The 15,947-nt window shown below is 50.0% G+C and overlaps 1 protein-coding gene across 4 annotated transcripts in view; it reads right to left on the bottom strand.

Moving 5' to 3' along the window:
* Positions 1 to 15,947, bottom strand: part of KCNK10 (potassium two pore domain channel subfamily K member 10) — a 117,939-nt gene that overhangs the window by 77,096 nt on the left and 24,896 nt on the right. Inside the window, exon 1 of one of the 4 annotated variants that reach the window (XM_060181239.1) lies at positions 1,781 to 1,844. The exons of 1 other annotated variant lie outside the window; for it this stretch is intronic. The gene's annotated coding sequence lies outside the window, so the exon portion shown is untranslated. Of the gene's footprint in view, positions 1 to 1,677; positions 1,845 to 15,947 lie in introns of those variants that run through there. 2 more of the 4 variants (XM_060181238.1, XM_016189882.2) reach the window with 2 other exon arrangements.

The following is a 15,947-nucleotide window of genomic DNA, read 5'->3' as shown; positions in this document are numbered from 1 at the left end:
CCAGGAGATAGCTCACCCGGTAGAGAACACGCTTTACCATGCTGAAGGACTCAGGTTCGAGCCCCCGGCCACCACTTGGGAGCACCTGCATGGTTATTATGCAAAGGACTTTCATGTTTATGGGTCCAGGGTCTCAAGTTCAATACCTTGCATCACCAGAAGCCAGAGCTGAGCAGTGCTCTGGTGGAGAAGTGGGGGGGGGGGTAGGGGAGAGAGAGAGAGGAGAATGAAAAAATGCCCAAGAAGGGACAGGTACAGAATTCTGGGGTCACCCTTCAGGCAGTGTCCCATAAAAAAAAAAAAACACATTTCAGGGGCCAGGCAGTAACTCAGCGGGTTAAGTGCACTGGGGCAAAGCGCAAGGACCAGCATAAGGATCCCAGTTCGAGCCCCCGGTTCCCCACCTACAGGGGGGTCGCTTCACAAGCAGTGAAGCAGGTCTGCAGGTGTCTGCTTTTCTCTCCCCCCTCTTATCTTCCTGTCCTCTCTTGATTTCTCTCTGTCCTATCCAACAACATTGACAGCAATAACAACAATATTAATAACAACAACAAGGGCAACAGAAAGGGAAAAATGGCCTCCAGGAGCAGTGGGTTTGTAGTTAAGGCACCAAGCCCCAGCAACAACCCTGGAAGCAAAAATAAATAAATAAATAAATAAATAAGACATTTCCTCACTGGCCCTCCACCATCGAAAAGGAGAAAGTGTGTCTTCCTAGTCAGGTAAGACCTTATGAGTTCCTGTTACTGAGGACACTTTGCTGCATCATTCATTCAGTCAGTCAGTCATTCAACAAGCATGGGGTATGCAGAGTCTGCCAGGTGCAGTGCTTAACATCCTCACAAAACCTTCTGTGGATGGAGGGCAGTGGCCCTTGTCCACCTGCCCCCCACCCAGAAGGGGCTGGAGGAAACTGACTGGGCCATCACAAGCTAGTAAGCAGGGGGGCCTTGGATCTGTATTCAGATGCCTCCCACCCCTGTGCCTCCTGCCCCCACACCCACAAAAGACAACCCCAGGATCCAGGCTCCTGTGGAAACGTGACAACAGCCATCTCGGCTCCACGGTCACACAGCAACCGGCTCTATCAACCCAGGCAGAGTGCAATCGTGACTGTAACACGTGGGTGGCTGGAAGGCAACAGACGCCTGGCCCCCATCCCCTCCCCCTGGGGTCTGGAAGCTAGCCAGGGCCACCGGAACCCGCCGCCCCACCCTGCCCAGGTCAGATCTTCTCCTGGGATCCCCAGAAGGCTTCCCGGACTTGGACAGGCTGGCACAGAGCCGGTGCTGGGGGAGTGGGAAGGGGTGGTAAGAAGCAATTCCAGTGACACCGCAGCTGGCTTCCACCCCAACAGAGATTGTGAGTGGTCCTCCCATCCCAGTACCCAGCACACAAAGTGGGCTTTTCCTGTCCCCGTGTCACCTGCTCTTTAAAGGTAGGCAGGTGGGTCCTGGGTTGGGGGAGAGAGGAAATGCCACCCGATCTCTGAGTCTCCACACTAAGCAAGAGGTCTCTGAGGCTAAGCACTGCCCTTTCAAACTTCAGGCTTGTCCCCAGGAAGAAAAGCCTCAGGAACCCTGAGGTTTGGGGACATCCTGAGAGGTAGAGTGTGAGGAGATGAAAGGGTGGAGAAGGCAGCTGAGCACAAGCTGCCCCCCCCACCGGGGTTCACACCTGGATCACCTGGATCGATATGACAGCTCGCGCTCCTGCCTCCCCAGAGCCCATGCTCCACATCACAGCAGCCAGGGACGGCCTGGGCTGTGGATCTACTCACATCCGCTTCATGCTGAGCAGGCTCCCTCTGAGGCTCTGAGGCTCCCTCCCCAGACCAGGCGTCTGCCTGTCTCTCCAGCCTCGACGCTGCCACGCCCCCACACTCAACCTTCGCCCCAGCCAAAGCCAGCAGCGCCCCGGGGGGCCCTCACCTGAGCCCAGTGACATGGGTCTGCAGTCCCAGATTGGTTTCTCTTCCCAACGCAAAGCTCACTGCAGGTGCCGGCAAGCAGCCCTCCCTGACTTCCCACTGCCCGGTATAAGCACAGACCCTTCCTCTCCATGTTCTCCGCATCCTCTGTGTCTCAAAGTGGAGGCTCGGCTCCTGAGGACAACCTGCTCCCTTCCTCAGTTCATTCATTCTCCCTTGCATTGGCGTGCCTCGTGACACCAAGTTCACACACCTGCCCAAAAGAAATTGAGTGCCAAGCTGACTGGATCTGGAAGCGTCTAGCTGCCCTGCTCCTGCTGTGCTTCTTCCCACACAGAAGCACCCAGCGTCAGTGTTTCTCAGAAAGAAAACAGTCCACGTCAATTTCAAGACCCTCCCTGTTCTTTCTCTCCGTGCACGGGCTGGTGGGTTCCTTGTAAACCTGTGGATGGCTTTCAGTCTTGCTGAGGTTAAAAGCAGCCCACAGAATGGCATGAGTCACCCTGAGTGAGTCACTGCCCTGGTCCAGGCGGGCAGAGTCCTCTCCAGCCTGCCTCCTGGGGTCCCCGTGACTCAGCCTAAATAACGTGAATTTCTGTCTCAGGATCCGAAGGATCTCAGGGTGCTTCCTGCCCTGCCCCAGTGGGTGCACTCCCAGCCTGGGGGAAAGTCTGCAGGGGGGGTGAGACATGACAGGGCACGCTGGGGGCTTCTCCCAATTGTCCCCAGAACTTCTGGGTGTAGGTATAAACCAAGATGTGGTGAGGGTCAGAGGGTTTTAACAGCAGCAGCAGAATCAATACAGATGAGATGAGGGGGTCAGAGACAAGGGGCTTTAGTGGGATGAAATCCTTAGGTCTGGGGCAGGGGAGATAGCATAATGATGATGCAATGAGACTCTCAAGCCTGACATTCCAAAGTCCCAGGTTCAATTCCTTGCACCACCATAAGCCAAAGCTGAGCAGTACTATGGTAAAGATTAGATGAGATTCTTCTTCTAGTGTTTGCCCTTCTTCCGTAGCCAGTCAACAGCGTCAGGTTGAGCCTGATGTCAAGTTTCAAGACCTCCTTTGAATCTGGAGAGGTGGCAGTCGTTGACTATGTGGGTCATAGTCTGTCTGGAGCCGCAGGGGCAGTTCGGGTCGTCTCTGGCACCCCAGCGATGGAACATAGCAGCGCACCGGCCATGGCCTGTTCGATAGCGATTGAGGAGGGCCCGATCATAACGTGCCAGGTCAAAGCCGGGTTGACGCTCGCAGGGGTCTGTGATGAGGTGTTTGTTCTTGACCTCAGCTGACTGCCAACTCTGTTTCCAAGAGACTGGAACAAAGAAGTTCAGTGTAGACATAGGGGACCAGATTGGGTGACGAGATGTCAAGCGTTGAGATGCATTGGATCGACCTTCTCGTGGTGCATCCCGTGAGTACCCATTCATTGGGGAAATTGACGATCCTTCCTAGCCGACTGAATCCACATGGATCCCAGTCACTTTCAAAGCCAGCATTAGATGAGATGAGATGAGATGAGATGAGATGAGATGAGATGAGATGAGATAAAATAAACACTCAGGTCCTACTGATTGAGAGCAAAGAGGGGAGGGGCCTGGGGTGCCACCCACACATCAGTCTTATAAGAGCAAGGTGTTCTTGAAAGAAAGACTTCATTTCCCAGGTGGGAACTATCCAGAAGATGTCACACAGAAGGGAGGGGACTCAGCAGCTAAATCTAGCTGGAGCCTTCTGCAGGAAGTGGTGCTGGAGCCACAGGACAGGGTGAAATGGTCCAGAGAGAGATTCAGCACCAGAGAAGAGAAAGACGGTGCTCAAGGGAGCAACTGCAGATAGCGGGAGGCCAAAAGCACAGAGGAGCCGGCAGGTGGCTTCTGGGACAGCCAAGACGGTGGAGCCTCTTCCTGTGTCTCCAGCGTCATCACAGGAGCTGATCTGCAAGGTCTTATGTGTTTGCATGAGTCACTGTCAGACAGCATTAATCTGCAACTCTGGTTTTTGTTTTTGGGTTTGGTTTTTGTTTTTTTTTTTTGCCTCCTGGGTTATTGCCGGGGCTTGCTCCACTGGGGGCTCCACTGGGGCTTGCTCCTGGGTTATTGCTGGGTTATTGCTCCACTGCTCCTGGAGGCCATTGTTTCCATTTTAATGGATAGGACAGAGACATTGAGAGGGGTGGGGGATATAGAGAGGGAGAAAGAGAGACACCTGGGAGTCGGGCGATAGATAGAGTTAAGCACATTAAGCGCACATGGTGCAAAGCGCAAGCACCGCTATAAGCATTCAGCACACATGGCGCAAAGCGCAAGCACCGCTATAAGGATCCTGGTTCGAGCCCTCGGCTCCCCACCTGCAGGGGAGTCGCTTCACAGGCGGTGAAGCAGGTCTGCAGGTGTCTGTCTTTCTCTATCCCCTGTCTTCCCCTGCTCTCTCCATTTCTCTCTGTCCTATCCAACAATGATGACATTAATAACTACAACAACAAGCAACAAGGGCAACAAAAGGGAAAATAAATAAAATTTAAAAATAATAAAAATAAAATAAAAAGAAAGAGACACCTGCAGATCTGCCTCATTGCTTATGAAGCGGGGGGTTCTCTACCAGATCCTGCCAAGTGAGGATATAAGAGATCTGCCCTCCCCCCAGCAGGTGGATCCTTGTGTGGGTCCTGGTGAGGGTCCTTGTACTCAGTACTGAGTGTGTTTAAAGGGGTGTGCCATCACCGGCCCCCCAGTGGTCTTCTCATGGACTTTGTTCTCTCCTTTCAGTCCAGTCCCCTTTCCAAAACTCCTGGCCACTCTGCCCTCCCAGCAGGTGGGATGTCCTTGTCACAGTGACAAAATAAACCCTCAACCCACCCTCCAGGTACAAGGAGCACCCAGACCACGGCTATTCCTGGGTATGCTGGAAGCTGGTCACAAGCTGGTGTTCCCCACTGGGTCTCCCAGCTCTGGGGACCCCAGCTGCCTGCCCTGTGGTTCTCCCAAAAGTCCCCAGGTCCTGCTGCGTTAGCAAGACGGACTCACTGGTCCAGGGCTACAGGCGCTCAGCCCCAGGGTACTATGGTCTCACTCAAACTGCTTTTTGTGAGATGTTGTCTCCCAATACCAATTTCTTCTTTTTTTCTTTCCTCCAAAACTGAAATGAACTAGAGCCACTTCTTCAAGGAAAGGTTTCTCTTTTCCCTCCCTATGGGATTTAAAAATAATATAAGCAGCTGTGGTTCCCAAAATATCTCCTTTCCCCGAGGCCGAGTGTTTGCAAGCTATTGTCAGATCCTGCTTCTCTCAGGGCAGATCTGCCTTTCCCAGGTGTCTGTCAAACACAGTTGCTACCTCCCCATGAAGAGGACCCTCCCCGCCTGGCTGCAGGTGTGCCATCTAAAGCCCCAATTGTGCTGGCGCCAGGCAGAGGCACACATGGCTGAGGGCACATGTTACAGCGCAAGGACCTGACCCCCCCTGCAGGGGGAGCTTCACGAGTAATATAGCAGGGCTGCAGGTGTCTCTCATCCTCTCTATTTCTCCCTTCCCTATTGCTTTCTCTCTGCTTCTATCCAATAAATAATAAATCAATAAAACATTTTCAAGATCTGTCGTATGCGTTACATTGGTTTGTTCTAGCCCTCCCCAAACCAAGAGAATTGGATCAGTCCAATTAATTTCGCGGGCCTGCTTGGCCCCGCCCCAAGGAACCCTGAGGGAGGGTTCCTGAGTTCATGAGTTCGAGAGTGTCTGAGTTCGAGAGTAAGAGAGAGTGCCAGAGAGACAGAGTTCCTGGGTTCCTGAGTTCCAGAGTAAGAGAGAGAGTGCTTGTGCCGCCGCAAAGAGACAGCAGAGTTCTGTTTGGTGATTAGTTTGTCTTAGTTTATGAATCGTTGTTCCTAAATAAAGAAATACAGCTTCCCTGCTCAGCCATTGTCTCCGCGTCTCTGTTACCCGCCCATGAAGCTAGCCAGCCCGGCAAGAGCCCACGAAATTTTAACAACAAAGATCTATTTGTTCTTCCACGTAAGGCCCCATCATGAGGCCCGTGACACCTTAAACAGCCTCCGCTGTCCCTTCTCCCTGCTCCAGCCCAACTGCCCCGTCCACACACTGACCTGCAGTCTAATCAGCCCCCTTCAGCCCAGCTCCCCCAGGACATAGATGCTAAGCAGGGACACCGACCAGGCCGATGCTGTTTGCACAGCAGGAAGCAAATCTGGAGAAACACAGGCTGGCAAGAGAGCTCACCTATAAGGCACACCTGCACTGCCATGCACACCTGCAAGAAGCGTGGTGCCCTGGTGTCTTTCTTTTGCACTTGTGTGTCCTCTCTCTCTCTCTCTCTCCCTCTCTCTCTTTCCTCTCTCTATTTTTCTCCCTTTCTCCCTCCCCTCTTTCTCCCCCTCTCTTTATATTCCTCTCTCTCTCTTCTTCCTATTCTACCTGAAAAAGTCAGACTAGAGTGATGAAGCCACAATCAAAAGAGAAAAACTGGAAAAAAAAAAACGTGTTCGCGGGAGTCGGGCTGTAGCGCAGCGGGTTAAGCGCAGGTGGCGCAAAGCACAAGGACCGGCATAAGGATCCTGGTTCCCGGTTCGAACCCCGGCTCCCCACCTGCAGGGGAGTCGCTTCACAGGCGGTGAAGCAGGTCTGCAGGTGTCTGTCTTTCTCTCCTCCTCTCTCTTCCCCTCCTCTCTCCATTTCTTTCTGTCCTATCCAACAACAACAACAACAATAATAACTACAACAATAAAACAACAAGGGCAACAAAGGGGAATAAATAAAATAAATATAAAAAATTTTTTAAAAAATGTGTTCGCCCAGAAGAAGGATCTTAAGACTTATCTTCATAGCTGGCACTACATCCTAATTCCCAAGCACTTCTCAGTTCTGGCTTATGGTGCTGCTGGGGATTGAACCTGGGCCCTCTAAGCCTCAAACACAAAACATCGGTTGTGTAGACCACTGTGCTATCCCACCAGCCCTAATTCCATAACAATAGAAAATGTGTCTGCAGCACCCCACTCAGTGATAACAGAAACAACTAGAGGCACTTGAATACATTCCACCTTTGTCAGATCATAAAATACACAGAGATGGAGAGAGAAAAAGAGACACCCGCAGATCTGCTTTGTAGGTAGGGAGCTGGGGCTTGGGGGCTTGAATCTGGATCCTTACACACATCTGTGCTTAGTACTACATGTGCTTAACCACAGCCTGGCCCCCAAAGGAACAGATTCTCATGGACATATCTTGGCTGGCATTTAATCCGCCATGTCCCTTGATGTGATCTGTACTTAGTGGCTTTGAAATGGTCTCTGACAAGGCAGGTCTTCTGAAAACAGGCTTGTGGCCCCACCCTCTCTGCCCCACATCAAGAAGGCTGGCTCAGCCCAGCTGCCTTGGGACATGAGAGCTTGCCCAATCCCGCCACTTAAAGACATTTTTTTAATGGTCCCCCAGAAACCAGTCTGTTCCTGGTTACAGAAACCCCTCGAGGAAGTGAACACCCAGGAGAATCCTGGAAAGAAGCTCAAAGAGGCCAAGAAAAGCTCTCTGGAAATCACTCTGAGCACACATCCAAGGGGGAAGGGGACTGGTGGGAACTGGAGGCAGGGTGTGTGAGGACCACCCAAACATCTGGCAGGGACGAGGGGCCAGTGGAGCATTGAAGGCATCCACTTTGGCTCTCTCTCCCCCGTCTTCATACCCTGAACCCCACCACAGAAGCATTCCATTAAGAAATCCCACTTCCTGTCTTTCCAGCCTCTCTCTCTCTCCTTTTCATTTTTCGATTAATGGTTTACAGTAAATACAGTCATTAACACAGGTAAAATTTCTCATTTCACCATGATAGGCATCTGAGAAACACTCACTCCCAGCCTAGACCCTCCTCCACCATCGTGCACCAGGACCTGAAAGACCCTCCCCACCCCCAAGACACACACACACACACACACACACACACACACACACACACACACACACACACACACTTCCACTTTTACTTTGGTGCAATGCACCAAACCCAGTCCAAGTTCTACTTGTGTTTTCTCTTCTGTTCTATCCCTGAGCAAGATCATCATCCCATATTCATCCTTCTCTTTCTGGCCCATCTCACTTGACAGGATTCCTTCAAGCTCCTCCAAGATGAGGTGAAGAAAGTGAAGTCATCATTCTTAATAGCCGAGTAGTATTCCGTTGTGAATATAGACCACAACTTTCGCAACCACTCATCTGTTGTTGGACACCTACGCTGTTTCCAAGTTTGGTCTCTCCTTTTTTTTTTTTTTTATGTGACTCTAGCAGTCAGATGTCACATGTCACCCCCTGCCCCCGCCCTACACACACTGAAACATTCCCCATATGGTACCAGCGCTTGAGCCTGGGCCACACCCTACCCAGTGAGCTATTTCTCCAGCCCCCTCTCTCTCTTCTTTAATTACTCCCACAGCACATACTACTGGGACTCTCCTGTCCTCGCTTATTTTCTTTCTTCCTCAGCCAGCCTGGAAGTCTACGTTCTCCAGTACTTGCAGCCAATGGCCTTGACCCCTGTTTGTCTAGATGACTCTCCTCCTACTCAGAAGTGACACCCAGGATAGGGCTTCAGGCACAGCTACCACTGAGCAGTCCCAGCTTCCCTCAGTCACCCACCACTATGCCTCCAGAAAGCCAGTCCTATTCCCTGCTCAGAGGGGGCAGTTAGGAAGAAGATGGTGAGGATATTAAGGTGTGTTTTCCTATTAAAAAAAAAGACCTGAAATGGCACCCCTGCACCTCTGTGAGATAGATACTGACTTTACAAAAGAACCACTTTGTTTTGCAGAACAGCTTTGAAGCAGCGAGCTCAGCGAGCATCTAAAACGGGCTTCAGCAGGAGAGGACAAGCGCTGGAGAGGACGTAGAGAGAGAGAGGAACTCCACTACACTGCTGGTGGGAAGGCCAACTGGTGTAGCCATTATCAAGAAACCGTATAGAGAGTCCTTAAGCAAATAAACATGAAAATAAATACCTTGTGACCCAGAAATTCCACTCCTAGGCATTTATCCAAAAGATATGGAAACACTCATTTGAAGTGTGTACACACTGCCATGTTCATTGCTGGGTTGTTCAAAATAGCCAAAATATGAAAGCAACTCAAATGTCCTTGGAGAGAGGACTGGATAAAGAAGTTATGGGACACATACTCAGTGGAGTACCACTCAGCAATTAAAAAAAAAAAAGATGGAGCTGGGAGGTAACGCAGAGTGTTAAGCACAGGTGGTACAAAGCGCAGGGATCCTGGTTCGAGCCCCCAGTTGCCCACCTGCAGGTGAGTCGCTTCATGGGCAGTGAAGCAGGTCTGCAGGTATCTATCTTTCTTCCCCCACCCCCATCTTCCCCTCCTCTCGATTTCTCTTTGTCCTGTCCAACAACAGCTATGACAACAATAACAATTACAACAAAGGCAACAAAATGGGAAAAATGGCCTCCAGGAGCAATGGATGAAACTGGAGGTTATGCTTTAGTGAAGGAAGCAAGGAGGTGAAGGACAACTACACCACTGCTATGTGGAATATAGAGAACTGAACACGTGAACTTGAGAAAAACAGGCAATGCATATATCTAAGAGTGTGAGAGAACCCTGGTGATCATCACTGAGGGTTGGAGACACAGAGCTTTGGTGTCAGGAGTGGTGCAGAACTATATCCCTATTATCTTATGATCTTCTGAATCAATGTATCATGGAAGAATTTTAAAAAATAGTGTTAGGTGTAGATATATATGTATATACCTAACATATACATCTATATTTATTTTCACCATCAGGTTTATCACTGGGACTCGGTGTCTGCCCTATAAATCCACCACTCCCAGCAGCAATTTTTCCCGTTTCTTTCTTTCTTTCTTTCTTTCTTTCTTTCTTTCTTTCTTTCTTTCTTTTTCTTTCTTTTTTATTAGGTAAGAAACAGAGAGGGACAGAGAAAGAGAGACACCTGCTTCACTGCCCTGCAGGTGGGGAGCAGGGACTCAATCCCAGGTTCCTGCACAAGGTAATGTTTGTTTTCAGCCAGGTGCACCACAGCCTGACCCCTAGTGGGTATATATTTTGAAGACTGATTTTTGACCTGGCAAGTGGATTGTGTACAGTGAGGCAGACCTTCCCTTTACCCTTCTCTGGGGTCCGGGAGATGCACTCAATGCCCGGTGCACTCAGCTCTGCAAACAGCCTCAACCTGTATCATCTGCAGCTCAGTGCTCCTGGCACCATCTCCAGTCAGCAAAAATACCTACGGAATAAAAATTAGCTAGGAAAAGAAAAATTAGAGTGGTTCTTCCCTCCCCTGTATTTTCCAAGTTGCAAAATTAAAAAAAAAAAAAAAAAAAAAGAGTGAACTCTGCTAAAAGAGGTGTATGGGGGGGGGGGTGTTTCTAAAACTGGCCCATTCCGTGGCTTTGCACTGCAGCCTCCTTCTCTGGATAATTCCCTCTGGAGGGACTCCTCTAATGCAGACTCAGTGTTGCTGACATCTGCAACCAACGCTGCTGAGATTAACTGCCAAGGCCACTATCAGCAGGGAGCGGAGGAGGAAGCCAGCAGCAAAGGAATATCCACATTCTGCCTCCAGAGGCTGGGGAGACAGCAGTGTGACATACAAATTCTCTCTCTCTCTCTCTCTCTCTCTCTCTCCTCTCATCCATTTCATTGAAGGCTGAGAAATATTTTGAAATGTTACTAATAACCCTAATGAGGTCCTCAAGGAATCAACAGATTTACTGAAGAAGAAAATAATAATAATAATAAAAACACCAGACAGAACAGATCTACAAGGGCAGGGAGATATTCAATAATTCAGCTGCGTACCAGCTCCTCAGGGCCATTTTCCATACCAAATAGTATCTGGACTTGTGTGGGGAAAAAGCCCACTGTCTGGGAAGTCGAAACCATTATTTCCACGAGAGTCAGTCTGAGTGAGTTGACCCCGAGTTCCCCCCCCTCTAGGGGGGACGGAAGGCTGGTCCCTCCTGACCTCGTGAACTTATGATGGATGGTCTTTTTCAGACTGGGAACATTCCTGTACATGACCCCCAACCCTTTTGAACAAGGCCATAAATTACTGTGTATGGCCGACCCATTGCAAATATCCTGGCTTTGCTCAAACCACCCCCTTCCGCCCTCTGCCCGGAGGTGCTTGTAATCCACCCTTAGAGAAAAAGGCCTACCTATACATTGTAAGCTCATGACTGGATCCTATACGGTAACTTCCCAGCTAAGATCAAACACCTGACAGATCAAGATTTAAGCCTGCATTGTGTGTATGACTTAATGATTTCCTCTACCTTCTCTCTGAACTTTGGGTATATCTGCCCGCTTGTAGCCCTCCGGTAAATGAGTTATCCTAAGAGGCTTCTCCTGGAGCAGACTGGCCGTGAGTTTCCTTCCTTTCTCTCCGCACACATCACCCTCATCACCAAAGCCCTCCTAGGACCCCCGGGGGCCGGGGCGGTCTCCACCGCCAGTGGCCAGACTTGGGCATGCATTCCAACACCTGGCATCCGCCCCCAAAATACTCCTAGTCCTTTCTCATTCAGATTCCTCCAGCTACAGGGCAAATGCCTCTGAACGCACCTGAACTTGGACCCTTTCAAGTCTACCTTCACCATAGTCCCAATTCCCAGTGCATAGCATACAACAAGAGCTCTGTTCATGCTTACAGGATCGAGTCAGCAAATGTTTGTCACGTATCTTTTGTGCTTCCAGAATTAAGGGGGGGCTTATGGGAATGGAGCAGAACCCTGCTGTCCAGGAGCTGAGTGAAAGGGTGAGTGAGTTGGAGTTGGGATGGGTACCTTTGCTTCCACCCTCATATGTACAGAAAAGGACCAGCACTCTGGGGTCTCCAAGGTACCCTAAAACTCAAGAGAGTCAACAGATCTTGCATGAATCACCTGGAAATCTGCCCAGCTGGAGTACTGCCCAATTTGCTCACTCAAAAGGCAGGTTGTGGGGGCTGGGCGGTGACACGCCTGGTTAAGTGCACACATTACAGTGTGCAAGGACCCAGGTTTAAGACCCTGGTCCCCACCGGCAGGGGGAAAGCTTCATGAGTGGTGAAGCAGGGCTGCAGGTGTCTCTCTGTCTCTCTCCCTCTCTGTCTCCCTCTCCTCTTCAAATTCCTCTATCTTTATCCAACAATAAATAAATAGATAAATAAGTCATCCTATTTCCTTTAGAGAAGCTACCGAGCTTCTCACAACACTACTCAAAAACCTCCCACTGTTCTGACACCTAGTAGGACTCAGGAAAATGGCACAGAGTGGGCTGCATCCAACCTGGCCAGTACGCGGTGAACACTGATTACAGATCAAGACCCCATAGATCGCAAAGCTTATGGGGGGAGACCACAGAGAACACAGCCTGTCATTGACGGATGCTGCCATCTAACCTTTGAGTTCTTGGATTATTTTTGCCAAGGAACAAAGTCTAAATAGAATTATGTGGCTTGAGGGCTAGGCGGTGCTATATTCAGTTGACCACTCATGTCACTATACACACAGACCCGGGCTGGAGCCCCCAGCTCCCACCTGCAGGGCTGAAGCTTCATGAGCAATGAAGCGGGTCTACTGGTGTCTCTCTTTCTCTCACCCGGTCTTTCTCCCCCACCCCATCAATTTTTCTCTGTCCTATCAAATAAATGAAAGGGGGGAGGGGAAAAGATTTATGCAGCTGATACTTAATTCCTCATACGGACCTGCACAGCTGCCTCAGAGTTGCCTCAGAAGAGGTTATTTGTGATGTAACGTTCTGGACGGGCCTTCTCCACCTCACGGAAAGGAAGCCGATTAAGATAGCAGATGACTCAGCCCAGCAGTCTTGGGATCTGCAGGCATTTCTAAGAGCTCCCTGCCATTTGTAGATGCTTCATGCTCCCTTGGAAGTCGGCGCATCCAAGCTGCCGAACTCAGCAAAGCACTTGCTCCACGGCCAAGGGCTAGAGAGCAGGTCTGAGTGAGGACTTGGGTCCTCAAGCACCTGCCACCAAAAGTGCCACTGGCTTCACTGAGACAGTCCCGGGAGGGGAGGGGGAATAACAGTAACAATAGCAACAACAACATCTTCCAGGCTCTGGTGTCTTTCTCTGATTCTCTCTTCATATTTTGTTTATTTTGCAGAGACAGAGAGAAAGACCTACAACCTGCAACACTGTTTTACTGCTTGTGAAACTTCTCCTCTCCTGGACTCAGATGGGGGCGAGAGGCTTGAACCCTGATGCTTGCACACTGAGCTGTAATGTATATGTTCTACCATGCACAACAACCCAGATTCGAGCCCCTAGTCCCCACCAGCAGGGAGGGAAGCTTCCCAAATGGTGAAACAGTGCTGCAGGTGTCTCTCTGTCTTCAACCTGCCCTCTCAATTTCTCTCTATCTTTATCCTGTGAATTAATAAACAGAACAGTAAGGGAAAAAACCCTGAACTTGGGCTCTCATGCCAGCTTGGCCCCCATGAGCCCTGTCGCGTTCAATGTGCCTAGAGGCAGTTGAAGTCCTGGGTACAAACACCTGTTGTATGCTTTACATTGGGTGGTTCTAGTTCTCCCCCGACAAGAGAATTGGATCAGTCCAGTTAGTTTCGCGGGCCCGCTTGGCCCCGCCCCAAGGAACCCGGAGAGAGGCCAGAGTTCCAGAGAGTTCCAGAGTTCGTGAGTTCGAGAGTAAGAGAATGGCAAAGAGGCAGCAGAGTTCTGTTTGGTGATTAGTTTGGTTTAGTATATGAATCGTTGTTCCTGAATAAAGAAATACAGCTTCTCTGCCCAGCCATATGTCTCTGGTCGTCTCTGTTACCCGCCCATGAAGCTAGCCCGGCCAGCTAGAGCCTTACGAATATTAACAACAAATACCTGTCTGTGTCACTCCACCTCTCTGATCCTCACTCCCTCATCTGGAGAAGAGACGCCATGCAGCCATCTGCCTCAACGGGCACAATCGAAAGGAGACGCTACCCTGCTCACAGGGAACTGAGCAGGTAATTGCTAGTGGTAATAATAATCGCATAACACATGAGGTCTTCGGAGTGGAAAACCGCTTCTGAACACTGTGTACAGTGCTACCGGAATTAGCCTGCCTTAAACTTCCACTGGGGTCTTGTTTGGGGCCAGTTTTATTCCATCACTAGGGACTGGCTCTGGCCTTCCTTCCCCCTGCCTCTCTAGAGACGAGTTAATCGAAAATCAACTGCACTTGTCTTCACCTATTGGCTTGTTGGTTTCTGGTAGTGATTTGTCCCGGCAGTAATCAGCGTGGGGTCTAGCAGGGAACTAGGGTTCCATCAATGTTTTCTAAGTGAATGAGTGTTTTCCAGTGCTAATGAATCTGCCTTTGGAGTTTCACGCAACTGAGGATAAGAGACTCGAGACCAGGGGCCAGCCGGTGGCACACCTGGTTAAGCGCTCACACCACAATACAGTGAGCAAGGATCCAGGGTCAAGCCCCTGGTCCCCACCTGCAGAGGGAAGGCTTCACGAGTGGTGAAGCAGGACTACAGGTGTCTCTGTCTTCCTCTCTATCTCCTCTTCCCCCTTTCAATTTCTCTCTGTCTCTATCCAATAATAAGTAAATAAAATATGTAAAGGGGGGTAGCACAGCAAGTTAAGTACACGTGGTGCAAAGTGCAAGGAGCAGCGTAAGGATCCTGGTTCCAGCCCCCGGCTCCCCACAGGGGTGGTTGCTTCATGAGTAGAGAGGCAGGTCTGCAGGTATCTATCTTTCTCTCCCCTCTCTGTCTTCCCCTCCTCTCTCCATTTCTCTCTGTCCTATCCAACAACAATAAAAGCAATAACAACAATAATAGTAACAACAACAATAATAAGGGCAACAAAAGGAGAAAAAATCGCCTCCAGGAGCAGTGGATTCATAGTGCAAGCACTGAACCTCAGCAATAACCCCAGAGGCAAAAAGAGAGAGACTCGAAACCTTGTAGTAACCTTCTGTCTCTCAGAGAGAGACAGCCCCCCCCCCAGGCTGCCTCGCCTCTTGTCCATGCCCTCCTCAGCCTCGCTGCACCCAGCACCCAGCTATGTTTTCTTCACAGAGTAAATTGCATCACAAACAGCAACTGCACTTTGGATTCGCTTGTTTCTGGGTGTCTTTCCCGTTAGGATCTAACTTCCCATCTCAGCCATAAGATCTGGTCAGTTTTGCTCACGTTACCAAGCAAAAGGACCCAGACTCCACACCTGCACAGCAGACACTTCACAAGTGGTGAAGGAGGGTTGCAGGTGTCTCTCTGTTTCTATATCTATCTCCATCTCCCCTCTCAACTGCTCTCTGTTCTATCCAATTAAAAAAATAGTAAGAAAAAAAAATGGCCACGAGAAGTGGTGGATTTGTAGTGTCCAGCACTAAGCTCCAGCAGTAACCTTAGTAGGGATTAAAAAAAAAAAAAGAGGAGGAAGGGGAGAGAAGGACCCCCAACCATACCCCAACAGCCTCATCCACCAGCAGGAAAGAACACGGGAAATGTTCACAGGAGAGAGTCGTCTCTAATGACAGCAGAGTGGGAGAGCTTTCTGCTTTCAGTCCTGCATGCCAGCCCCCATCCAGCTCGGGCTGTGAACAGAGAGAGGCTCTGTGACCCCGTCCCACTTCCTGTCCTACAAACATCTAATGGCACGCCCGGGCAGTGGACCCCTCTGCCCGTCTTGTAAAACTGTCATTCCTGTAGAAGACATTCTAGCAATGATGGAGAATGATGTGTCCCTTGGGACTCAATTGCTGCCTTTCTCCACAGACTCACCTGGATGTGCCTTCTTTTACTTTTCCATCTTTTGCGAAGCCTGGACCTCATGTGTGTCCAGTGGACCACACACTCTGGGGCCAACTGTCACTGAGAGAGAGACAGAGAGAGACAGAGAGAGACCGGGCTTGAGCCTGGGCCTCTTTCATTACAAGGTGAGCTGTCTACATGGCAAGCTAAGCTATTTCTCCAGCCCTTTTGCCTTTTGGAATATATATATATATATTTAATTTTATTGATTTAT

This window comes from Erinaceus europaeus, chromosome 22 (genome assembly GCF_950295315.1).
Source record: "Erinaceus europaeus chromosome 22, mEriEur2.1, whole genome shotgun sequence".
Taxonomy (NCBI): domain Eukaryota; kingdom Metazoa; phylum Chordata; class Mammalia; order Eulipotyphla; family Erinaceidae; genus Erinaceus; species Erinaceus europaeus.
Note: the sequence above shows the minus strand (reverse complement) of the source record. Positions and strands in the feature narration are given on the sequence as shown.